This window comes from Rhinolophus sinicus, linkage group LG03 (assembly GCF_036562045.2).
Source record: "Rhinolophus sinicus isolate RSC01 linkage group LG03, ASM3656204v1, whole genome shotgun sequence".
NCBI lineage: Eukaryota > Metazoa > Chordata > Mammalia > Chiroptera > Rhinolophidae > Rhinolophus > Rhinolophus sinicus.
Genome location: NC_133753.1, coordinates 107,604,676 through 107,630,152, shown reverse-complemented (window position 1 = coordinate 107,630,152; position 25,477 = coordinate 107,604,676). Strand labels below are relative to the sequence as shown.

At 43.5% G+C, this 25,477-nt stretch overlaps 1 protein-coding gene across 11 annotated transcripts in view; it reads left to right on the top strand.

Moving 5' to 3' along the window:
- CALN1 (calneuron 1) overlaps positions 1-25,477 on the top strand; it is a 631,046-nt gene that overhangs the window by 305,799 nt on the left and 299,770 nt on the right. The gene's annotated exons all lie outside the window — the stretch shown is intronic.

The window sequence follows — 25,477 nt, the reverse complement described above, 5'->3', positions numbered from 1 at the left end:
CTCTAAATGTTTTCAGATTTTTTGGGTAGATACCCAGAAGAGGGATTGCTGGGTCATATGGCAATTCTATTCGTAGTTTTTTGAGGAACCTCCACACTGCCTTCCATAACGGCTGCACCAGTCTGCATTCCCACCAACAGTGTATGAGGGTTCCTTTTTCTCCACAGCCTCTCCAACATTTGTTATTATTTGTCTTGTTGATGATAACCATTCTGACTGGGGTGAGGTGATATCTCATTGTGGTTTTGATTTGCATTTCTCTGATGATTAGTGATGTTGAGCATTTTTTCATATGTCTATTTGCCATTTGTATGTCCTCTTTGGAGAAATGTCTCTTCAAGTCCTCTGCCCATTTTTCAATTGGGTTGTTTGTTTTTTTGTTGTTGAGTTGCATGAGTTCCTTGTATATTCTGGATACTAGCCCCTTATCGGAGGTACTGTTTGCAAAAATCTTCTCCCATTCAGTTGGTGGCCTCTTTATTTTGTCAATGGTTTCTTTTGCTGTGCAGAAGCTTTTAAGTTTCATATAGTCCCATTCGTTTATTTTAGCTTTTACTTCCATTGCCTTTGGAGTCAAGTTCATAAAATGCTCTTTGAACCCAAGGTCCATAAGTTTAGTACCTATGTTATCTTCTATGCAGTTTATTGTGTCAGGTCTTATGCTTAAGTCTTTGATCCATTTTGAATTAACTTTGGTACATGGTGACAAATAGCAGTCCAGTTTCATTCTTTTGCACGTGGCTATCCAATTCTCCCAGCACCATTTATTGAAGAGGCTGTCTTTGCTCCATTGTATGTTTTTAGCTTCTTTGTCAAAAATTATCTGTCCATATTTATGTGGTTTTATTTCTGGGTTCTCAATTCTATTCCATTGGTCTATGTGTCTGTTTTTCTGCCAATACCATGCTGTTTTGATGATTGTAGCCCTGTAGTACAAGCCAAAGTCAGGAAGTGTGATACCTCCATTATAGTTCTTTTTCCTTAAGATTGCTTTGGCTATTCGGGGTCTTTTGTGGTTCCAAACAAATCTGATGATTTTTTGTTCTATTTCTTTAAAATATGCCATTGGGATTTTGATGGGGATTGCATTGAATCTGTATATTGCTTTGGGTAATATGGCCATTTTAACTATGTTGATTCTTCCAATCCATGAGCATGGAATGTCTTTCCATTTCTTTGTGTCTTCTTCAATTTCTTTCAAAAATGTCTTATAGTTTTCAGCATATAGGTCTTTCACATCCTTGGTTAAGTTTATTCCTAGGTATTTTATTCTTTTTGCTGCAAAGAGAGTCAGTTCTCTTTCCATCACCATATATTGGATCCCCTTTACCCTCATCTACCACCCCCCACCCCCTACCCTCTGGTAACCACTAAACTATTGTCTGTGTCTATGAGTTTTTGTTTCTCATTTGTCTGTCTTGTTCTTTTGTTGTTTTCAGTTTTACATACCACATATCAGTGAAATCATATGGTTCTTGAGTTTTTCTGTCTGACATATTTCACTCAGCCCAATAATCTCAAGACCCATCCATGTTGTCAGAATGGTCCTATTTCATCTTTTCTTACGACAGAGTAGTATTCCATTGTGTATATATACCACATCTTCTTTGTCCATTCATCTATCGAAGGACACTTTGGTTGTTTCCATGTCTTGTTTGCCTCTTTTTATAAGGACTCCAGTTCTATCAAATCAGGGCTCTACCTTATGACCGATTTAACCCTAATTACCTCTTTAAAGGTCCTGTCTCTAAATACCATCACAGTGAGCGTGAGGGCTTCCACATATGGATTTGGTGGGGACATAATTCAGTCCATAAAACAGGCGCTCTGCAGTTATATCCATGCAGAAGGGCCAAAGGCTGCTCAGGCCGTCTGCATTCCCGGAGCTCAGTGCTCTTTGCAGATAAGAAAAGTATGTGTATGGTCTGGATGCCAGCACACCAGTGTCTTCACGCCCACCCCCATCTAAGCTTACCAAGTCTTCTTTCATCCAGAACTTCACAGACTAATTTGGGGTAGTTGAGGGTTTTTCACTGTGCTTGTTTGGGCAATCCTGCACTATTGGCAAGTATGACCCTTCTGGGACAGTCCTCAGAAATGTACACTGACAGCACTGGGATTTAGGGTGTGGGGTTCTTGAGTGAAGTTCTACTTGGCCAAAACATTTCTCATGGTACTGGACAAGGTGGCTGCAATTTTGTACCATGTTTCCCCGAAAATAAGACCGAGCAGGACCAGCTCTAATACGTCTTTTGGAGCAAAAATTAATGTAAGACCGGGTCTTATATTACATTATATAAGACCCAGTCTTATATAAGACCCTATATTATATTATATTATATTATATTATATTAATTATATTATATTATATTATATTAATTATATTATATTATGACCCAGTATTATATTATATTATTATATAAGAACTGGTCTTATATTATATTAAAATAAGACCGGGTCTTATATCAATTTTTGCTCCAAAAAACGCATTAGAGCTGATGGTCTGGCTAGGTCTTATTTTTGGGGAAACACAGTAGTAGGCCTCTCAGCTTTTTGTTGGTTTGTTTCTTTGTTTTTTCTGTTGCTCCTCTTAGTAAAGGAAGCAGTTTGTCTGGTCCTTAGATGTGATTTCATCTTTCTAGGAATTAAAATCATTTTATATCTTCATATCCCAGACTTTTCTCAGCTCATCTGATGCTGTACTGTTCAAAGGATGTTTTCAACACCATTCCGGGGGCACCTCATCATGAGACCCAGTCCTAGCAACCTCATCCTAATCTAATTCATGAAAAGGTTGCTTCTGGCCAAGTCCATGCCACTGAGCTGGGATGTAAATCATTAGTGGTTCAGGTGACTTGGAAAATGTGAAGAGCTCATCTCAGGAGAGCCAGACACTGTGAAAGTGGATTCTACACAGTAAAGCCTGGTTAGCCAGGACAAGCTTCCAGACTGACACCAGGCAGAGTGCTCTAAAGCAGCAGAAGCTGCTGAGTTGGTGTCTCATGAAGGGAGCCACAGGCCTGGGGACTGCAGAGACACCCCCCCCACACACACACACCCCCACTCTAAGAGAGCCTCTTCTTGATCAAGATCCAGCTCCCCCCACACACATCCCAGAGGTTCTCAAAGGGCAGAGTGCAGGCAGGGTCTGTTCTGCTGGAATAGTGGGCACATTTCCCGGCAGGGGAGCCCACACCTAAGGGCATATCCTTAAATATACTTTTTGGAACAGAATTTGGATCTGCAAGCATTAAGTATCAGTCTTAACATTCACTGTTTGAGACTGATTCACAAGGAAACCTGGAGAGCCCCATGTAAACACTGAGTTTTTATTCTGTTCTAGTGAGTGTCTTGATTTATATTCAGCTATGAGGGGACATAGCTCCAGGTACTGAGAAAATAGCTGTGTATTTGGGTTTATTTTTCCAAGTAGCCAGGGACAGTTTGGGGACAAACAATGCCTTATTTGGAGTTGTTTATTCTTTCTGTACCTCTTCCCTATGGAGTGACCTCAGGTAACCTTCCGCAGTGAGGGAAGACCTTAATCAGTTCATGCACAGCCTAGGGGAAATTGTGTGTGGCCTGGGAAAGGTTTCATCACCTTCAGGACCCTAGGAAAAACTTGCACAGACTCCAGTCCTGTCCTGGTTCCTCTCCCTTGGCTGGTGTCAGGCAGTTGAGCCCCGAGGACCAGGGTTTTCCTCGGGGCCTCCTGCTTCCATCAGGGCATCTCATGCTTGTCTTGGCAGCATCTCAGATTTTTACTTCTGGGAATCCTGGATTTCTCAGGGATGTCCCTATAACGGGGCTTCTGAAGTAATGCAACCTGTGGTTCCTGAGAGTTCCTAGAAGGTAAATAAGTTGTCTCAAACCCTGTCCTTAGCCACTGCATGTAAATGTCTCTGGAAGGTTGTCTCCCATTTGTTGCTCTCTTGGACCATGCTAGGTCCAGCTTCATGAAGACTGTGGCTCAATGGACCCGCCACAGGAAATCAGACATCTACAGAAACAGGCGGCAGTTGTGATGGTGGCTGCCTTGAAGCCACAGCATCTGGCATGAGCAGAATGTCCTGTTTTTCTTCACAGGGAACACTGCACTCCCTCTAGGGGAGGCAGAGAGACTGATGAATTTCCACTACAGCTTTGGGTTTGGAAGGCATGTGTATCTGCTAGGCTGGAATGTGGGCCCATGTACCTGGTTGGTTTTGCAGTCATGTTCGGAATGTTCTCTGGATGGTCTGAAACATGTGTTTGAGAACAGGAAGTGGGAGTGGGGAATGGCATTGGACAGGGGACCTGCGTATACGAGGCAATGTTGATGGCAGGACCCTAAGTGTGACGTGTGGGTTTCTTATGGGTTGAATTGTGTCCTCCATAAAGATTTGTGGGTGTCCTGACTCCCATGTACCTCAGAGTGTAACCTTATTTGGAGACAGGGTCTTTACAGAGGCAGTTTTGGTGGGTCGTAAGCCAATATGATTCGTGTCCTTACATAAAGGGGAAATATGGACAAAAACATGCGAGCGCGCACACACACGGAGAACACCAAGTAAAGATGAAGGCACAGATCTACAATCCAAGCCCCACCAAAAATGGCCAGCACACCACCAGGCTAGGGGAGGGCAGTGGACAGATTCTTTCTCATAGGCTTCAGAAAGTACCAACCCTGCTGACATGTTGATCTTAGACTTCTGGCCACCACAGCTGTGAGCCAATAAACTTATGTTGTTGAAGCCAGCCAGGCTGTGCTTTTGTTAACAGCAGACGTAGCTGACGGATACAGGGTCTTACAGGCTGTGATGCATGTGTGATAACCCAACCAGGAAGATGCCAAGGCCCAGAAGGCAGTTTGGGTCAGGCTGAGAGTAGGGTCTGCTCCACAGGCAGTGCCTAATGGTGGTCACCGAGAGGCCAGCCTCACAGAGCAGGTCCATGACAGCATCATCATGGTCAGCATGGTCGTCATTGTCACAGCTGATTTTTATTGAGTATCTACTATGTGCCTGACACATACTTTACATGCCTTATACACTGAGTCCTTAAGACTATGAGGCCAGTGTTAGTATTATTCTCCTTTTACAAATGAATAAACTGAGGCACAGAGAAGTAACTTGCCCCAAAACTGATAGGTACAGCGCGCTGTACGCTCCACTCTCAGCCCCACTCACTGTGCTCTAGTCCACACGTGTTCTCGCTGTTCCCTCACTGTCAAGCTCACCCACAGGATCTTTGCATCAGGCACTCCCCTGCCTCAGCTACTTTCCCACTAGATTTCCACATGGCCGACTCCTATTGCTGTTGGGTCTCAGCTCTGAGGCTTCTTCTTCAGCAAGAAACTTTCTCAGTCATCTTAGCACATTGTGTTTTATTTATTACTTTTACTATCTGAAACTTCCTTCTCTCTTGTGGCTCATCTTTCTTTTTTTCTTTTCTTTTTTCTTTTAATTAAAGTTTATTGGGGTGATAATTGTTAGTAAAGAGTCATCTTTCTTCACCACATAGAATGTGACTTTTATGAGAATGGGGACCATATCTGGCTTCTTTAATTCTTCATCCCAGAATCTGGATCCCTTCCTAAAGTGGGAAAAGTGTTTAATAACTTGGTTCCCCCTACTTAATTATTCAAATAATTTGGACCCTCTCATCCTAACTAGGGCTTGGGCTCCATCTTGCATGTGCAACAGACTGATGAAGATCTTCTGCTAAACCCAGGCGACTACTGTCTGTCCCTCTAACACTTTCACAGCGCCAAGGAATGGGAGGGAGCTAACACTGGGCCCCCACTCCCCCGCCCCTCCCATGGGTCTGTAGGTGGAACAGAGAGGCAGGAAAGTTGAACTTTTTCATTGGACAGATGTTGCCATCACCACCCCTGTCCCCACCCCAGGAGGCAGAGAGGCTGGATCCAGCGAGGCTTGGGTCAGCTGAGCAGTGCGGTTCAAAGTCAGGCTCAGTCCGTGGAGCCTGTCTCCCATGGACCACAATGGGAGGCAGGTGTCCTCCATTCAGAGTGTGCTACTTGCCTCCTCCCAGTGGAGACCAGCTGCCAGAAGGCTGGCCCCAGTGTCCTGGGATGGACAGTCATACTCAGCCCTGGTAAGCTCTCACTTTCCCCCAATTGTTGAGGCAGCCAGGACTGTGTGTGGAGAGAGGCAGAGCCACATTCTAGCCTGTCCTATAATTCATTGAGCTCCAGCCACCTGGGATGTTCATTGCAGTTTCTGGGGCCCTGCCGATGCCACCCCACCATCCATGGCAGTGGGCCTGGCCTGGCAGTGAACAGCAGACCCATAAGTGCTCACTGAATTCATGAGGGAGTAGGAGCCAGAGGGATATTTGATGCTGAAGCCAGCAGTGGTTGGAACAGGGCTAGCTCATACCACTCACTATCCAGCCAGCACTGCCTTAGGTCACTCATCTATCCTGCCATTCAACAATCATTTATTGAGCACCACTGCGTGCGGGAGACAGATGGTGAACCAGGAGCTACAGGAGCAGTGATTAGAGACATTATTTCACTGGGACGTGTGTCACAAACTGAAGTACCATCTGGCAGGTGGCTGGCATTCACTGCTCTCAACCCTACACTGGCCACATCCCACCTGCCGGGCTGGGGTGCAGGCCCTGAGGGGGCTTCTTCCATTGCCCACTCTCCTTTGACAAATGGGAGGGAGAAATGCCCTCACCCAGGTTTCCTCTGTGAGGACCTCCCAGGATTTCTGCATTTGCCAAAGGCAAATCCAGCAGGCAGTTCCAGCAGGAGGCACAGAGGTCAGGAGGGGCTGTGGCCCCAGGCACTTCTGAGCACCCTTCCCTAGCAGCTCCTCCCCATTCTGGTGGGGTATCCTACAGGGCTCCAGATGACAGGGAGCTCTTCTCCTCTCCTTCCCAAGGACAGCTTCATAGGAAACCTGACTTTGACTGTAAGTCTCAAAGAATAAATAGAAACATGTCATTTGCAGAAGACAAAGGGAAGAGGTATTTTGAGTAGCAAAACAGCCCTTGGTGTTGAAAGAGAAGGTCTGCTCTTAATACAGCAAAAAGCTGGTGTCCTGTGTGTGGCCTGGGGTGGGGGTGGGGGGTGCCGAGATGTGGGAAGAATGTGGGTGTGGCCAAGTGTGGGAAGAGTCTGACACAACAATGAGGGGTCTGCCCCTGTCCCGCCCCATGGCGGTGGGCCTGGCACTGAACAGCAGACCCATAAGTGCTCACTGAATTCATGAGGAAGTGGGAGCCAGAGGGATATTTGATGCTGAAGTGAACAGTGGTTGGATGTGCTGTTCTGGGCCCACAGCTCTGGGTGATAGAGGTATAGTCACCAAGAAGGGGAAGGGATAAGGGTGAATTTTTGAGGTTGAACTTGAGGTTGAATGATGACATTGAAACCTTTGGGATGTGTTCAGGTAAAAGGAGAAAGATGGCTAAATGTATTGTGTGGTTTTTTTTTTTTTTTTTCAAAGAATGTGTGAAAAGTCCTGGTTCACTACTCCAGAGTTAAAACAAATGTCCCAACTTGTTTTTCCATTGACAGAACCTCATTTTCCATGTGAGTGAAACACTCGAGAGAAGGGGTAATGAGTGAGAGAGGGAGGGCACAGGTAGGAAAAGGGCCTGCCAGCAGTAGTTTACTTGCCGTTTATATTCGGCATATTGTTGTGAACCAATTTTCACGTTGAAATGGCTTTTCTCCCCCCAGATAAATTGCTTTTTATGTTGTTGAATGGGATGGCAGTCTCCCTTTTTGAGGATTAGCTCACTCAGTTCTCAGCCTGTGCTAAAATAAGCACCTTGTAAACTCATCTAGTGGCAGAGTCGGGGACTGGTTTGCTCCTCATGGCTGAACTGATTAATATGAGTTGAGAAATAGTTTCCAGGGGAATCGGGTATAAGAACAGATGCCTCAAGTTTTGTGAAAGACTCCCATTCTGAGACTTGAGATGATCTCAGAAAAATGGACCGCAGAAGGGAGAGGTGGTTGTAGTCAAGCCTTCAGTTCATTCATTGCTTTGGTTTTGCTTTTAAAATAACATTTGATTCTTATAAAGATGTAGACTTATGGGTACATTTGTAAATAAGAAAAGTATAATGACCACCACCAACTGTCTGCAGTCATCTGGAATATCACCATTCTATGATAATTTACCTTTACATTTTGTTGTATTTCTGTCTTGTCTTTTTCCCCTAGGCACATAGGTTTTTACAGTTAAAATCATATTGCTTATATAATTTTTATCCTGATTTTTAAAGAATATAGATTTTCTCATGTCATTTAGTAAATGTGATTTTTGATTGTGCATAACATTCTACCATATGGATGTACTGAACTTGACATCACAGAGTCTTTTTTGTTTTTACTATTTTATTTTAAATAATTTCAAATATAGAGGAAAATTTCAAGAACAGTATAACGAACTCCTCTATATCCTTTACCCAGCTTCCCTGATTATTGACATTGTCCACGTTTGCTATGCCATTCTCTCTCTTTCTCAAATAGCTACAATTTTTCTCCTAAACCTTTGTAGAGTAAGCAGCAGACATGGCATCCCACTGCTCTTGAATACTCTGCAAATTTCCACGCTGTTCTGCATACCCATGGCAGAATGATCAGAATCAGAAAATGCGGCACAGTACCACCATCTAACCCACAGTCTCCATTCAGATTCCTCCAGTTATCCCAGTACTGCTCTTTACAGCAAAATCATCCAATCCAGGATCATATTTAGCATTTATCTGATGTCTTTTCAGTTTCTTCAAATCTCAAAACGTTCTTTAGGTTTTTTGTTTTTTCTTTTCTTTTCTTTTTTTTTTTTTTACTTTCATCCACCTGCCCAGTTTTGAAAGTTATAGGCCAGTTATTTTTGTAACATGCCCATTATGTTAGATGTTGGGTTTGTCTGATGTTTCTTCATGGTAGACTTAAGTTATGCAGCTTTGGCAGAAATCTCACAGAAGGGATGATGATGTGTCCTCCTGCTGACATCTGGCAGGTGACACATAATGATGATTTGTCCCATTACTTTGATATTAACTTTGATCACTGAAATAAAACAGAGTCTGCAGGCTTCTCACTGTAGAGTGACTTTCCCCCATCATAATTAATAAGTATTTTGTGGGGGAAATACTTTGATACTATATAAATATCCAATCTTCATCAAACTTTCACACTTCAGTTTTTGTATCTTGCAAACCTTGCCTAAATCAATTATTAAAATGGTGGTTACCAAATGATGCTTTTTCTAAGTCCATCTTTCCTTCTACATTTATTGTCATTATGCTATAAGCAAGAGTCTTTTCTTTTCTTCATTCATTCATTCATTCGCTCATTCATTCATTCAATGTGTATTGACTCATCAATTCCCATTTTATTCAATAGATCATAGTCTCTTCTTGTCATTGTTTATTTTGATGTCAGCGATAGTCCCTACAGGCTGATTCCTGGATCTTTTTGGTATAATATCTTCCTTAAAACTGATGCTCACACAACACAGAATATTAGAAATTCATTTTGCCACTTGACAATAAATTATGAACATTTTCCATGTCATTAAGAGTCTATAACATTATTTTTAGTAATTATACAGTGTCCATCAAATGTACTTAATGCTTTAGCTTTCCAAGTGGCGGAGATAGTCTGGGAGAGACCCCTCTCACAGGTGAGGGCCCTCGCTTCATTTGCAGGGACACAGAATGTTATCAGAAACAGAACTAGTACACAAAGCAGGGGCAAGTCCAGTATAATTGGGTATATATTTCTCCTGGCACCCAACTTGTGCTGTGTAGCTGTTAGAGAGAGACACTGTCTACACAAGATGCAAGAATACTCATTGTGGGGATTCCTTTCATATAAAAAATTGTTAGCAACCTACGTTTCAATCAATTGGAGGTAGACTATTGTATTGTAGTTAAAATAAACTAGTTATATGGATCAATATGTATGTATGTATACGAGTATATGTGTATATCCATTATATATACAAGTACAGGCACACATAACATGAATGCATATATATTCAGAATAAAGATGAAAAAGTCCAAGGCAACAATAAGTACTGAAATCATGATAGTGGTTCCTGTTGGGATGGAAGGAGACAAGTAGTGATCTATTAGGTTGGTGCAAAATAATTGCGGTTTTTGCAATTATTTTTAATCTTTTAAACTGTAGTTACTTTTGCACCAACCTAATATAAGGAGTTTTTAACTGTTGTATGTAGATTATACTTCCATAAAGCCATTTTAAAAGAAGAGTGAGGTAAATATGGTATAATATATAGGCTTTATAAGGCTGGGTTAGGTTAACGCATGTTTATTATATTACTCTCTTTTCTAGACTCTTATGGTTGAGATATTTTATGATAAGAACTAAAGATTTTTAAAAACACGAATGGGAATGATAAATACCAAATTAAAGATAGTGATTTATCTGAGGAGTGAGAGAAATGGGATCAGGGAAAAAGACATCTAAGGAGTTTCATTTGTATTTGTGATGTCTAATTTCTTTTTATTTTTCTAAAAAAATAAATAAAAATGGCAAAATGTTAAGATTTGATACAGCTTGTGGATTTATAGGGGGTTCATTTATATCACTCTCTAGGCTTTTCTACATTTACAAAACGATATGCTATAGAAGTGAGAGAATGACTAAGATTGAAAGAATTGTACACCTGAAATCTATGTACTTTTACTAACAATTGTCACCCCAATAAATTTAAAAAAAAAAGTCTCTGGACAGGAAGGAAGTAATGGGATTCATAGTATGCATGGCGTGTTTGGCTGGAAAGCAGAGCCTGAGGCAATGCTTAAATGCTAATGTCTTTGGGGAGGGTGCAAACTCAGGGCAGCAAACATGAGGGAACAGAAAGTGAGAGAGGGAAGGAAGGAGAGCAACATCAAGTGATGCAGTGCTAGGTTGACTGCTGTTTCCGGAGGTCTCAGCTATGCAGGATGTCTCCAAACAGGCTGCAGCAAATGCTGTTTGGAGACAGTCCATTGGAGAGTAGACTAGAGAGGCAATTTCTTTTCCAGCTCTCTCCTTTCTTCTCTTTCCGATTGGTCAAAATTGAATTTTTAGAAAGCTAATACCTTTAGGTTTCTGGAGTGTGCCATCTATCCCATTTGGCCACCACTGGGGAGTTCAGATTGCATACACAGTGTGGTGCTTCATTCAAGTTTAGAAACTATGAGGGAAATGAGAGACCCCAGCCTTGGGGTCAGTGGCCCTATAGGAGTCTGATTTGAGTCTCCATGCTGGCAACAGCTACAGTGAAGCAAGTGGCCAAGGGTATAGGAGATGGATGAAGTTGGGAGAATCTGGAGTCCCACTGAATGAGTCTGATACAAATGGAATGGGATACCTCTTTTGTCTAAAGTGAGGAAATGAAAATGAATTTTGCAGTAAATAAGTTTAAGGGGTGAAAAAGGGAAACTTCTAGACTGATAACCTATTTTTTTTCTGAATAGCAATTGGAGGACATTATTCACTGAGAGTTTGGGGATGGATTTGGGAAGTAGGATTGGGAGTTTGTGGAGAATCATAACAACGGTGGGGAAAGGATTGTGTGTGGCTACAGAAGTGGAGAGGCTGCTTGGGGTGCGAGAACAGGCCTTGCAGGAAGCTAGGAAGGAAGTCGGAAAGAGCAATAATTGAATTGAGCTTCTTGAAACTTGTCTAGTTGGGTTGAATGGGAAAGCAAGACTGTGGAGGGCTGATGGTCTGGAGAAATGCTGAAGAAAGACAGTCTCAGAAGATTGAAGAGCAGACAATAGAAGTGACAGCTGGAAAAATATGAGGCCATGGTATGAGAGTGCAATTTTAGAGCTTAAGATTTCAGAGCAATGTTGAATGTGGACAAAGACCAGAATCTGGACACATGGGGGTTTCCTGACTTGAATGGAGGTAAAAGCTGTTAGAGAAGTAGTGGTTAAGGATGTTAAAATCTCCTAGAATAGCAGCAGGAGTCTGGGAATGGAGCAAGATTGTTGTTCTGATATATGGTCGAAGTTTAAAGGCATGAAGAGGAGTGAGAAGTAAATTTAGCTCAACTTTGCACTGGAGGACCAATGCAAATGATTAGGAACTGTTTTCGTGCTGATTCACCAAGGGAGGCCAATTAACAGATGGGGTCAGCCATTTTATCCTTGACACTAAACTGAATCATCACCATATAACCTTGAATCCAATTACCATCCATCTTTAAGAATCTTATGCATTTCTCTACTGAAAAAACAGTTTCCTCCCAGGACCCCCCTTACCTTGCCCCCACAGTTTTCTTAAGTTGTGGGTATTATAGCACTTTCCACATACTGCTATAATTACCTGTTTGCGTTTCTGTCACTCTCCCCACTTGCCCCATAATGAGTGCTTTCAGGGCAGAGCCAGATCTTGTCCAGCATCGTATCCTTACTCTAGCCTGGTCCCTGATGACCCATGGGTGCTCAGAGTGCTGGAAGGAAGTGGGCTGTGGCAGTGTCAGGCAATGGGGAGTCTGTGGGTCACCTTCTGTTTGATGATTGAGACAAGCTTTTTTAAGTCATTTGCTGCGTTTTTTTGCCCTTTCAAATATAACCTTCTATCTTCCCCCCCAAATTACTTAAGAGATACATGTTCCTTATAGGATATTTGGAAAAGAATAATAATCACCCATAAACCTACCCTTTAGCAATAACCACTGTTAATGATTTAATGTATATTTTTACAATCATACATTTTATTTATTTACGTAATATATAATACGTTAATGGTAGAAACTTCAAAAGGTAGAAAAGTGTATACAGTAGTGCCCCTTATCCACAATTTCATTTTCCACAGTTTCAGTTACCTGTGGCCAACTGTGGCCTGACAGTATTAAATGAAAAATTCCAGAAAGAAACATGATTCCGAAATATTAAGTTGTGTGCTGTTCTGAGTGGTTTTTTGGGCCATCCTGCCCAGGACATGAATCATCCCTTTGTTCAGCATCTCCAAACTGTAGATGCTCCCTGCCCATTAGTCACTTAGTAACCATCTTGGTTATCAGATTGACTGTGGTGGTATGGCAGTGCTTGTGCTCAAGTCACCCATATAGGAGCCTAAAGCTACATCACAATACCTACTCATTCACCTCCCTTCATCTCATCATGTAGGCATTGTATCATCTCACATCATCATGACAAGAAGGCTGTGTAGAGTACAATAAGATATTTTGAGAGAGACACAACAGGTCCATAACTTTTATTACAGTACATTGTTATAGTTGTTCTATTTTATTATTTTTTGATAATCTCTTATTTTTCCTACTTATAAATTAAATTTATCATGGGCATACATGTATAAGAAAAATCATAGCATATACGGGTTCAGCATCCACTGGGGGTCTTGGAATGTATTCCCCACAGATAAGGGGGAATGGCTATGTAGTGAAAATGTCCCCCTATGCCTTTCCCTCCTTCCCTCTCTTCCCCAGGAGAATATTGGCTACTTGTTTCCTATATATCCATGCAGAGATAACTCCATACATTTACAAGCAAGTTTTTATAGTCTGTTTTTCTTCTTTTTACACACGTGGTAGCATTTGGTGCACATACCTTTCTGCATCTTGCTTTTTTCATTTAACTATACATCTTGTAGGTCATTCCACGTTGGGATGTAAAGAACATTCTTATTCTTTTTCCAACTGTATACTCTTCATTGTTTGGGTATACTATAATTTATTTAATCAGTTTTCTGTTAATGGGTATTTGAGTTGATTCTGACCTTTTTAATGTTTTATTATAAAAAATTCAAGTGTAATGAATACCCATAACTGTTATGATTCTCCAGAAACCCCCAATCCTACTTGTGACTAAGTTTGTTATATCTATACCCCATTTTCCAGCCCTCTTCTTCCCTCTATTATTTTAAAGCAAATTCAAGACATAATATAATTTCCCCTGTAATTATTTTAATATAGAACCAGAAAATGACTTAAAAAACAATACCCATATCACACCTAACAGTTAACAAAAAGAGAGATGCCTGGGTGTCTGACGGCACGCCCCGGAGGAATCCCAAGTGGTAACCAGATGGGGAGAAGGGTGTGTGCCAGGAGGTAGCAGTGCACTAGAGGACACTCTGGGGAAGCCATGACTTAGGCAACGCAGGGTTTTCTCAAAATGTGGGTCCTGAACCTTCTGTGTGTAGTGAGATCAACCTGGCCTAGTGTGATTTGCACTGGGAAAGAAGAAGAAGAGAAAGAAATAAAGTAGAAAATACCAGTGTGCCACTTATGGAAAGGGGGTGTACTGTTTCAGGACGTGTGTGTTTGAAGAGGTGGAGTATGAAGTTTAGGATTGCTGATTCTGGGGCTAGAGGCCTGGGTTCAGATCCCTGCCCTGACACCTACCACCACATGGCCTCAGTGAGGTTAATGACAGAACCTACCTCGTGGGTTGTGGTGAGGAGTCGAGGAGCTAATACACAGGGTGCTTCTAGTGGTGCCTGGTATGCCATAAGCACATAATTGATGCTAGATGCACAGTAGCTGGCACCAGATGAAATTGCTGATGTTGACCACTTTCTAAACCTATACAAAAGCAGTTTTATGTGGCTCAACCTAACGTAACCCTCCCATGTATATCATAGCTACATTATGCATCTGTCATGATGGGCAGTGCGTTTCTCACTGTGAGTTGGAATAAAAAGGATGTGTGCTATCCTGGCTTTCCCTGGCAAGGGAACGGCTTTGAGGCATCGATCTTAATGACCAAATGTGATATTTCCCGTGGGGCTTTTGCTCTGCAGGGGCCCATGACGAACTCTTTTGCTATTTCTGTCTAGCCTTCCTCCACGTGTCATTTAAGGCTGGGCTGGGTGCTGGGATTCCAAATGGTCCCCTTACCAAGTGGTGGGTCACTCAGGTGGGCCTGTGTATGCCTCACCATGGACGCCAGGCCTCCTTCCCAGCTTTCTGGAGCTCTGTGCACTGGGCTACATGTAGGTCTTCTCCCTTAGCGTGGACTGAGAGAATTAAACCAAAACTGCATTGCCTTCAAAAATAATCTTCTTCCTCATTAAAAAACAAAAACAAAAAGAGCCACTCAAGTATTCTTGGATTTCGCTGTTGGTCCTACGTTACGAAGTTCTTTTCTATTTCCAGCCTAGAAGAGATTTCAGAGGTCATGGAAAGACATGGTTTCTAAAGTAATAGTACTCTTCCAGGGCCAGACAAAGAATCTGAGTTCCAGCCACCACACTGCCTCCCATAGTCCCTTCCCACTTCAGGCTCAGTGTGGCCCCTCCTTTTCCAGCTCGGTGTCCTGTTTGCTAGTGTACCTTGGTCTCCTGGGACCTGGCCCCTACCACCTAGAATGGTCCCTGATGCACAGTAGGTGCCCAAGAGATACTTGTTGGATTGAGTTGAATTGAATAATCCAAAGAAGAACTTAGCTTATCAAGAGGATTCCCAAGACCCTGGGAAAGGGAGGGGTGTGAGCCAGGCCTGAGAGGTCCTCTTCTTCCCTCCGTTCAGTTTGCCTTGGGTTTATTTTTAGAAATTGGATCTTGGTTTCTAGCTTCCATATCAGCGCTAAGCCCATAAAATGATTTTGTTTCCTCAGATGTCGATTGTTCTCTAACTTCAGGATATTAACATTTACAACCTATGGACTGTGTGATTTAGTGAAAAATTAATTGTATTGATTATTACCATGGTGTTCATGGATAAATGCCACTCAGTTTGCTGTTTGCAGGTACATCTATATTGCCTTGTGTGCCAAATGATATGAGGCCTACTTTCTGTCTTGGGCTATGGGCCTTGTTTTCCCTGAGAAGGTGTTTATTGCTGTTAGAGAAATGGCTTCTTTTGTGGAGAAACACCAGGCTTATCTCCATGATGCTGTCTGATCTGTTGTAGCCTGGGAGATGGTCCATCTCCTTTGAGACAAACTGATCAACTGATCGGGGTCCTGCCTTGGAAGCAGCCCCGGCCTGGTGTCAGGAATATGGGTCTCTCTCCACTCACCCCTCCTTCTGCCCTGTCAGGGGAGCCCCTTTCCCCTCTCCGTGCATCAGCGCCATCTCAGCCATGTGTGGGCTGAGTCCATTCACGGTCCTATGATTATCCTGCAGGTCTTGTTCAGGCAGAATCTGAATTGTCTACCTCTCCTCAAAGGCTCCCTTTGTAATCATTTGGGCCTTGAACTTCAGGAACTAATGCCTAAGTGCTACTGTGTTTCCCTGAAAATAAGACCTACCTGGACAATCAGCTCTAATGCATCTTTTAGAGCAAAAATTAATATAAGGCCTGGTCTTATTTTAGTATAATATAAAACCCGGTCTTTATAATATAATGTAATGTAATATATTATAATATAATGTAATGTAATGTAATATAATATAATATAATATAATATAATATAATACCGAGTCATATTAATTTTTGCTCCGAAAGACGCATTAGAGCTGATTGTCCGGCTGGGTCTTATTTTTGGGAAACCCGGTAGCTAGATGAAAAGCATATCTCAGGGAGACTGGATTTCTGTGCATAAAAATGATGAGAAATGGAAGGTGGTGATAACTGACACTGCCTTTTTGGTGGGTGTGATACTGTGGTATAGTAGGAAATACATATTGATCTTCTTCCTTGATTCTTGGCACAGAGCTCCTAAAACCCTTGAACCTCTAAAGTGGTGACTGGGGGCCCTAGATAACTTCAGGATGTGGGCTGGTTGCCAGACAGACCAATAAATGATTAGCGTGTTGGAGGTTTTAGCTCCATTCCTCCACCTCCAGGGGTCGAGATTGAGTTCGGTCACCAATGGCCAATGATTTAATCAGTCATGCTTAAGTAATGGAACCTGCATAAGACCCCTAAGTGATGGTGTTTGGAGAGCTTTTGGTTGGTGAACAGAGTGAGGTGTTGGGAGGGAGGTGTGCCCAGAGAGGGCATGGAAGCCTTGCACCCCCCCATACCCAGCTGTATGTATTTCTTCCATGTGGCTGTTCTTTTATAATGAACTAGTAAGTGAAGAGCTTTCCTGAATTCTACGAGCTGTTCTAGCAAAGTATCGAATCTGAAGAGGGGTTGTTAGAAGTCCTGACTTTATAGCCGTTGGTGAGAAGTACATGTGGCTTAGGCTTGTGATTGGCTTCTGAAGGAAGGACAGTTTTGTGGGACTTCACCTGTAGGGTCTGCACTAACTCTGAGTAATTAGTATCAGAACTAGATTAAATCACTTAATACCCAATTGGTATCCAGAGTTGGAGAATTTGTTGGTGTGGGAAAAAACTCACACATTTGGTGTCAGAAGTGTTCAGAGTAGAAGTAGATAGTGGTGGGCAACTTGGCAATATGTGTTAAGTGACTTAAAAATGTTAGTGCCCTTTGACCCAGTGGTTCATTCCTAGGATATCATCTTAAGGAAATGATCATCAAAATACATGAAAATGGGAACAAAGTTTCCCATTGCAGCATCATTTAAACATGGGAACAAAGTTTAGAAGCACCCCTAGCTTTCCGACTGCCTCATGCCACCCTATTTTAGGAAAGAAATGATTATTTTTCATGACTTGGGATATTGAGTCTTTATCTGTATAATTTCACTGCCTAATAAGTTGCTGCAAAGCTTTTCTTCTGAACGCTAGCTAGGGATGCAGCTGGCTTTATTTTTTAATTCAATTTGTCATTTAGGCCATGAAAAGTCATGCAGTGCGGGGACACATGGGAACAAAGGTTCCCATTGCAGCATCATTTAAAACTGGAAATGATCTAAATGGCCCACACTAAGAGTTTGTTGAATTCAATTTGGCTGTAGCCATACTATGAAATACTATGTAGCCTTCAAAAATGATGTGTTAAGGTCTAGTAAGCAATGTGGAAGATTGAAATGATAATGTGTTGACTGAAAAAAAATGATATAAAGCTATAGAGAGTGCATGACCCCAATTTAATTAAGGATATTTACGTGTAAGAAAGTTGGGAATTAAATCCCCTAGTATATTAACAATGGTTATTACTGACCTATGAAGTACAGATTTTTTTTCTTTATACATTTTGGGGGCATTTTTTCAGAAGAAGCACAAATTAATGAATAACCTGAAAAAAATGTAGCATTCCAGTGCAGGTCTACCTCTGGCCTTTTGAGGGGACTGTCCTCATCCCAGAGGTCAGGTCGAGAGCCCCTCGAGACAAAGAGAACTGCACCCCTGTTGGATGCCTCCTTCTCTCTCTTTACTCATCACCTGACTTTCTGTATAGAGGCCCTGCAGCCATTCTCACCCTTATACATATTCCAACCTAATTTAATGATTTTCCTTTAAGTCCTGCTGGGAGCATGCAGTTGATCACAGGGTGCTCCTGGCCTCTTCTTTCACTTTTGGGGGTTTTTCCATTAGCTTGAACTGAACTGGCATGCTGAAATCCATTCAGTTTAATCTGTTGAGGTATAAAATTTGGAGACAGATAAACTCTCTTCTAGCTCCTAAACCCTGAGACACGCCCCTAGCTTTCCGACTGCCTCATGCCACCCTATTTTAGGAAAGAAATGATTATTTTTCATGACTTGGGATACTGAGTCTTTATCTGTATAATTTCACTACCTAATAAGTTGCTGCAAAGCTTTTCTTCTGAACGCCAGCTAGGGATGCAGCTGGCTTTATTTTTTAATTCAACTTGTCATTTAGGCCATGAGATAATGAAAGGTCATGCAGTGCGGGGACACTTGAGACACGCAGTATGAGCATCGCATCCCTGACCTACCAGCCTTGATCACGGCTTTTGAACCATTTTAACACTGCCTCTTCCCTGCTCCCAGGTTAACAGTGACTCCTGGCAAGTAGGGGCTGTTTGCTTACCAGAGCCCTGCTGGAGCCTGGATTCAAACCTTAGTCACAGATGCAGTTATGCTCTCAGAGAGGGACGGTTACTATTGCCAGCCTTGTCCTTCTGCAGGCACCTCCCTACAAGGCCCTCTCTTACAATCAAGGGCCTGGAGACCCTGAACACAGCCCGTTCCTCCTCTCACCCATGCCCTGCTCTTGCTGGAAGCCTGCTCAGTTGCATTGGTGCCAATCCTTAGCTTCCTTCTAGGTTCTCTGAATTCTCAACTCCTCCTCGTACATTTTCCCAGTGCTACCTGTTTCAGCTTCTCCCCTCTAACTCCTCTGCATTCTTTCTTTTTTACTCAGGTAAATTTTCATTCCTAAGCCTCCTAAAATTCTTTGTGAAACAAGAGTTGATTGAAACCAACCAACCAAACAAACATACACAGGAAGTACCCCCAGTGACATAGCTCTTTTGTGTCCTGCTGTAGCATTCATTACAATCTGAGCCTGGAAGAAGCCCAATCAATTTGTTGAAATGGATACAGTCACACCTCAAACAGCATAAATAACCTATGACTGAGGATTCTTTAACCCTTTAAAAATATACCAAGAAAAAAAGCTGGACCCCCATCCATGTGGCCTGTCCCCGGTCAGCATTATTAGTTCCTGCTGCGTTCTGCGTCCTTCCAGCACATCCATCCTGAGGACCCTGCTGTCTGAGCTCTCTCTTCTGTGTTCCATAGTAACTACTGGAACCAAATAGTTGTTTTTGTGGACTGATTGGTGATAATTAAATTGGAACTCATTCACACTAAAACCCACTGGGACTGAACCAGCGTCTTATATGCAGTTATGGTCATTCTGTTCCTATGTTCTCCAAATGCCTGCTGCATACAAGGTATAAAAATTAAGTTCGTGAACTTGTTGCAATGATATTGCTAACCTTTTTTGATATCAGAGGGATTATTCATTATGAATTTGTACCAACTGGACAGTTAACCAAGTTTACTATTTGGAAGTGCTGAAAAGGCTGTCTGAAAAAGTTAGACGACCTGAACTTTTCGCCAACAGTTCATGGCTCTTGCATCACGACAATGCACCAGCTCACACAGCACTGTCTGTGAGGGAGTTTTTAGCCAGTAAACAAATAACTGTATTGCAACACCCTCCCTACTCACCTGATCTGACCCCCAATGACTTCTTTCTTTACCTGAAGATAAAGGAAATATTGAAAGGAGGACATTTTGATGACACTCAGGACATCAAGTGTAATACGACGACAGCTTTGATGGCCATTCCAGAAAAAGAGTTCCAAAATTGCTTTGAAGGGTAGATTAGGCGCTGGCGTCGGTGCATAGCTTACCAAGGGGAGTACTTAGAAGGTGACCGTAGTGATATTCAGCAACGAGGTGTGTAGCATGTCTTCTAGGATTAGTTCGTGAACTGAATTGTCGTCCGACCTCGTATTTCCAAGTGCTCGCCAGATCGACTTCCTGGGTGTCTCTGAGGGCCCTGGTCTCTGTGTAGCCAGAAGCCTGCTTCCTTTTCCTTCCCGAAAGCCTGTGCTTCCTCCTGAATTCTCCCTCAGCGGACGTGCTCACTCTTCACCCCAGGAGGCACACTTGAAACCCCAGCCTTGTCCTCAGATCCTCCTGTCACAGACCCTGCACACCGGGGCCCTCCCTGAGCGCTGACTACTCGGGACCTTTCCACCAACTCCATGTTGCTTAGCTCTACGCTCCTCATTTACCTTTTGACTCTGTGACAGCCTCCAGGTGAGGGCTCTGCTTCTCATCTCGTCATTCTAGTCTTAGTCACCCTGATGCCAGAGCCCTCAGTTTAAAAATCAATCTGATCCCTTAAAAAATTTTTTTTATTTCAATATGAAACCAATGAGGGCTCCCTGTGGCCTACAGTGGGGCTCACAAACTTTTCTTAGAAAGGCCAGAATGTAAATATTTAGGCTGCGGACCAAACGGTCTCTGCCATAATTTCTCAATTTCATTTGTATAGTACAAAAGAAGTAGGCAATGGACCACAGACAGACAATATGTAAAGGAGTGGTTGTGTTCCCAACTTTATTTCTAAATAAAGGTGATGGGCCTATTTGTCCTCAGGTCACCGTTTGCTGAGTCTGGTCTGTAGGGTAAAGCTCAGATGGCTCAGAATACCCTTTGCCATCTCGTCCTAGTGCTCCTCACCCTCATCTCGCAATGTTTCTACACCTACCGTGCGGCCAGTGTGTTAGACAGGCCCATCTTGGTACATTCTCCCACTCTGCCTCCTTTCTCTTCTCTCCATGGCCTTAAGATTGTAAAGGTGCAAGGGTGACCCTTTCACAGAGTTGTCTCTCTGTCATGTCTTTCATCCTGGGAGGGACGTCCATGGGATTTTGTGCAGACTTGAATTATTGTGCCTGTCATTCTCTGTTATGAATATCTGGTCACCTCTATCTTTCCAACTAGAATATGAGCTTCTCACAACCTAGAAAGTTTATTTTGCTACCGCTCTATTGTGGCACATAGAAAGTAAACAGTAACTCTTCATTAAATGAGGGCTTATTAATCATCTGTCTATATGCTCATCTGTTGTCTTTCATAGAAAAGGCGGAAAGCCTTCTAAGTCTCTTTTGTCATTGGCTCAGTCCCTGTCCTATTATTTCTTCTGAAAAATGACCTTTAAGTGTGTACCTTCCATTTTCTGATGTATTGTGTTGGTATTTATCAGTCACCTTGACCAGCGCTGCAGAACTGCACCTACCTCCAGTGTCGCAGTATCTCAATGACATATACCAACAGAATTCCTCTTGTTCATTAACAGAGCCATGACTTTTTGTGGTTAAAGCCCGCAGTCTTCGTAAAGATACATTTCTGTGGAGAATAAACAGATTTTGCATGTAATGGGGATTGAGATGAGAAAAATTGTTGTTCTTCATTACTAATCTGAGGTTGCAAATTAGCACTATGAATTTAGCTGAGCCTTCAAAGCCAGACCATTGACCAATGAATATTGACTGGCTGAAGTCTGGGCTCCATCTGGTGCAGCCTGATTGATGTGTCTGTTCTGTGTGGAAGGTGTGCCCTTGCCTTGTTATTGCCCGGATTCACTATGTCCCTGAGGGGCGTTATGCAATCGAGTCATGGTTCTCAGAGGTCGCTGCGTTAGGATGCGGGTGGTGCCAGTGTTGGCTGTGGCTATCTTTACGAAAATAGACTTGCTGGCATAATGAGAAGTAAACTCTTGGGCTCTAGAGAGGACCACGTCTCGCACAGGCCTTGCTGGCCTCCAGAAAATCAGAGTTGCTCCAGGAGGAGAAGCACACATCCCTGTGGGAATGCAGACTTTGGGTCTGGGAGATTCCACATGCAGAGAGTGGGTTCCTTTGTTAGGTGTGTCTTCTCACGTTTCCTTTCATACTCCATGCGATCACTGCTGGACAGGCTCTGATCACCGTCGCAGACACTGCTTTTGGGGTCCACTAAGGCATCTTGGGGATGGTGGAATTGCCATGCTCGTTCCTGATGTGCGTGTGATGTGTGAGACTGAAACTGAATTAAAGACCAAGAGCACAGCACACTTATGTAACTCTGAAGCACAGGGATGGTAGCCCAGAGAGGGGATAAGTTCCAGTGAAAAGCACAACACGTTACTGGGTTGTTCCTGAAAACTTGATCTGTGGTCCCCACTTCCCAAGGATGTGGAAAGTGGCCAGAGGCTCTTTGCACTGCGAGCAGGCTGCCTACAGCCCAAGGCAGAGGGATTTGGCCTGCTCTCGTGTCTCTGCTGATTTTATGGGCATATTTCTCACACCCTGTTCTGCTCTTAAAAATAAAATGACACATCTCAGACTGCAAGACCCATTTCCTTCTAATAAGCTTCTCGTTTGCCTGGGCTTTCCCTACCCTAACTCTCCAGAGGCTCGCATTATGGGTTTTCAGTTTTGTGCTTTTTTTTTTTTCCTTCTTTTTGACTTTGCTATTTTGAAAGAAAAGGAAGTTAGTGAGCTTTATCTTTGGAGCCAGGAGCAGATATTCTGTGCACACAAATAAGGACAGCTTTGTACCACTTACCTGGGGGCCACAGAAAACAGAACTGAGTTGATGTATGCTTGCATGGCCTATCCTGGGCTGGGGCAAGGCTGGCCTGGTTCCATAGTGCTGATGGGGCAAGCCATGGGGGTTTGAGGCCTCAAAGGAGCTCATCTGTTCACAGCAGGGCAATGCTGGGGTTGATCCCCGCCTGTGGTCTGCCTTGCCAAATCCAGTAGCCCCAGGATGAGGCAATTCTGGGAGTAGCCCCAGCAGCTGGCTGGGGTTCAGCAGGCACACATGCCAAGGCCCTCATTTCCAGGCCACGTTCTCAAACGCACCCAACTAGGCCCCTCTGGAACGTCCAGTGTAAGGATACAGGCTCATTTGTTGGTAAGATCTAGGGCATGCAGGGGAACCACTGGAAGGAGGCCAGGCCCTGTCAACAGAAGGGCGTCACCCTCTCAGAGTGATAGCAACAGCCCAGAGAGTGCAAACTTGAGGCAGAGGGATGAGAGGTGAAAATGGTGCCTTAGGAAAGGAGTGGTCCAGAGAACATGGGGCAAGGCCCTGCCTGCTGCTGGCCTTCCACATGGGGTCCTGGCCTCTTCTGTGACCCCCAGTGGGGCCCCTGCCATCATCTGACATTTTCTACTGTTGCATGGTATGTGCCAGCCCCATGTAAAACCCTGCTATAGAGGCCGGAAAGAGATCCAACCCAAACTATATTTCAGAGGACGAAATTGAGGCTGGGGGAGAAGCCTGCCCCAGGTTGCAGGGCAGAGATGGACTGGCTTTCTTGTGGGCTGACTCCTACCTCAGGAGACCCAGTCTCTGCATCCTCCTGGCCTCGGTGTCTGGGGATCTGGGCCCAGGTGAGAACGTGGTCTCTTGCCCAGTGTCCTTGAGCTATGTGCTATGACCGCAAGCTGAGCATAGGCTCTAACTTCTTTATAGCCCATCGGGCACTTGGGAGGAAAACAGGGCTGTTTTAGGTAATCTTGGGCGTGTTTCGTGGATGAGAAAGCCTAAAAATGCAGACAAACCTTTTGATTCAGAATTTGGACTGGATTAAATTTTTTTCTGTATCGTCAATGGAAAAAAGAGGAGTGTTTGAACAGCAGATTAATAGGGTATGAAAGAGAACACAGCCTTCCTGTTCTTCTCTTAAACACGTTAATGATGTCCATGGATCCACAGAAAGGAGGGCTGGAAGGATCATAAGGATCCTCAGGCTAAACAACTCATTTTGCACATGAACAGACTGAGGCCTCAGGGTTTGGCTGCAGACTTTAACTTATATGCCTGGCCAGGAGCCGAGGGTCCCAGCTCACGAGCTGGTCTTCTCTCTCCTGGAGCCCACATTTATTCACAGAAAGCATTCAGTGCTCTGAATTAGTACTGATAATGAATTTGCTGCCAATCCAGGATCCTTATTTATTCAGACCCACTATCCACTGAACAGCTGCTTGTCTAGTGCCTCCTTCTGAGTGTGGGTGGAACAAAGAAAGATGAATGAAGTGTATGAAGAGGAGCCATGGTTTCTGCACCCGCCATCTGAGTTCTAGATGGGGCATGCTAGATGTCATGTGAAAAGAATGAATGACCTGTTGAACGGCCGGCACAAAGGGAGATGACTTTGGCAATGGCAAGCAAGACTTTTTGTGGGTTCCATGGCCCCTGACTTGGACTTGAAGGAATGATTTGATTTGGGTAGGTGAGGAGAAAGGCAGGGTGTTTCCGGGAAAACAAATGGATAGGATAGTGCAGTAGTCTGAAAATAGCCCTCAAAAGTTTCAGGTCCTCAGTTCTGGAACCTGTGAATGTTACCTGAGAAAAAGGGTTTCTGCAGATGTAATTACGTTAAAGATCTTGAGATGGGGAGCTTATCCTGGGATGTCCCTAAATGCAAACAGAAGTGTCCTTGTAAGAGGCAGGCAGGAGGGGGTCACAGAAGAAGAGGGGGAGGTAGTGTGACCACAGAGGCAGAGATTGGAGCAATGCGGCCACAAACCATGGGACACTGGGAGAGGCCAGAACAGATTCTCCTGAGAGCCTCCACTGTCCCCATCCACACCTTGATTTTGGTCCAGTGATACTGATTTCAGATTTCTGGACTCTGGACTGTGAAAGAATAAATTTCTGTTGTTTTAAGCGAGCAAGTTTGTGGTGGTTTGTTACAGTAGCCACAGAAAATTAATAGAAATAGGAAAGGGCAAAGTCTGTTTGGGAAAGGGTGTGGTTCAAAGTATTTGATGGGAGCATGTCAGATATTTAGAGAAGCAGTAACTAAATGGATTAGGGCCAAGTGTCTTGTATTAGTTTGAAGAGTTCCTGCCATTTCTGTATGGAGCTTCCTTCCTGATGGGAGTGTAGGGCTCTGGAGGAAAACCACGATGCCCAGGGGATGGTGGTTATTTCCCTGTGGTACTAACACAGTGCTCCTCAGGTACATACAGCCGGTGCTTGTTGAGAGGCATGATGAATGTTGGCAGCTGCCACACCTGGGCTTGTACTAGGTTTATCGATGAAACATTAAAGCTGGCCATGTCTGGTGCTCAGATATGATTGAGGAACCTCTCGTCTTCAGACTGTGGTCTCAAATTTACCATGTCATGCCTCAAAGGGCGTGATGTATTCGGAAATGCTCAGCTAACCGAGAACTAACAGGCCA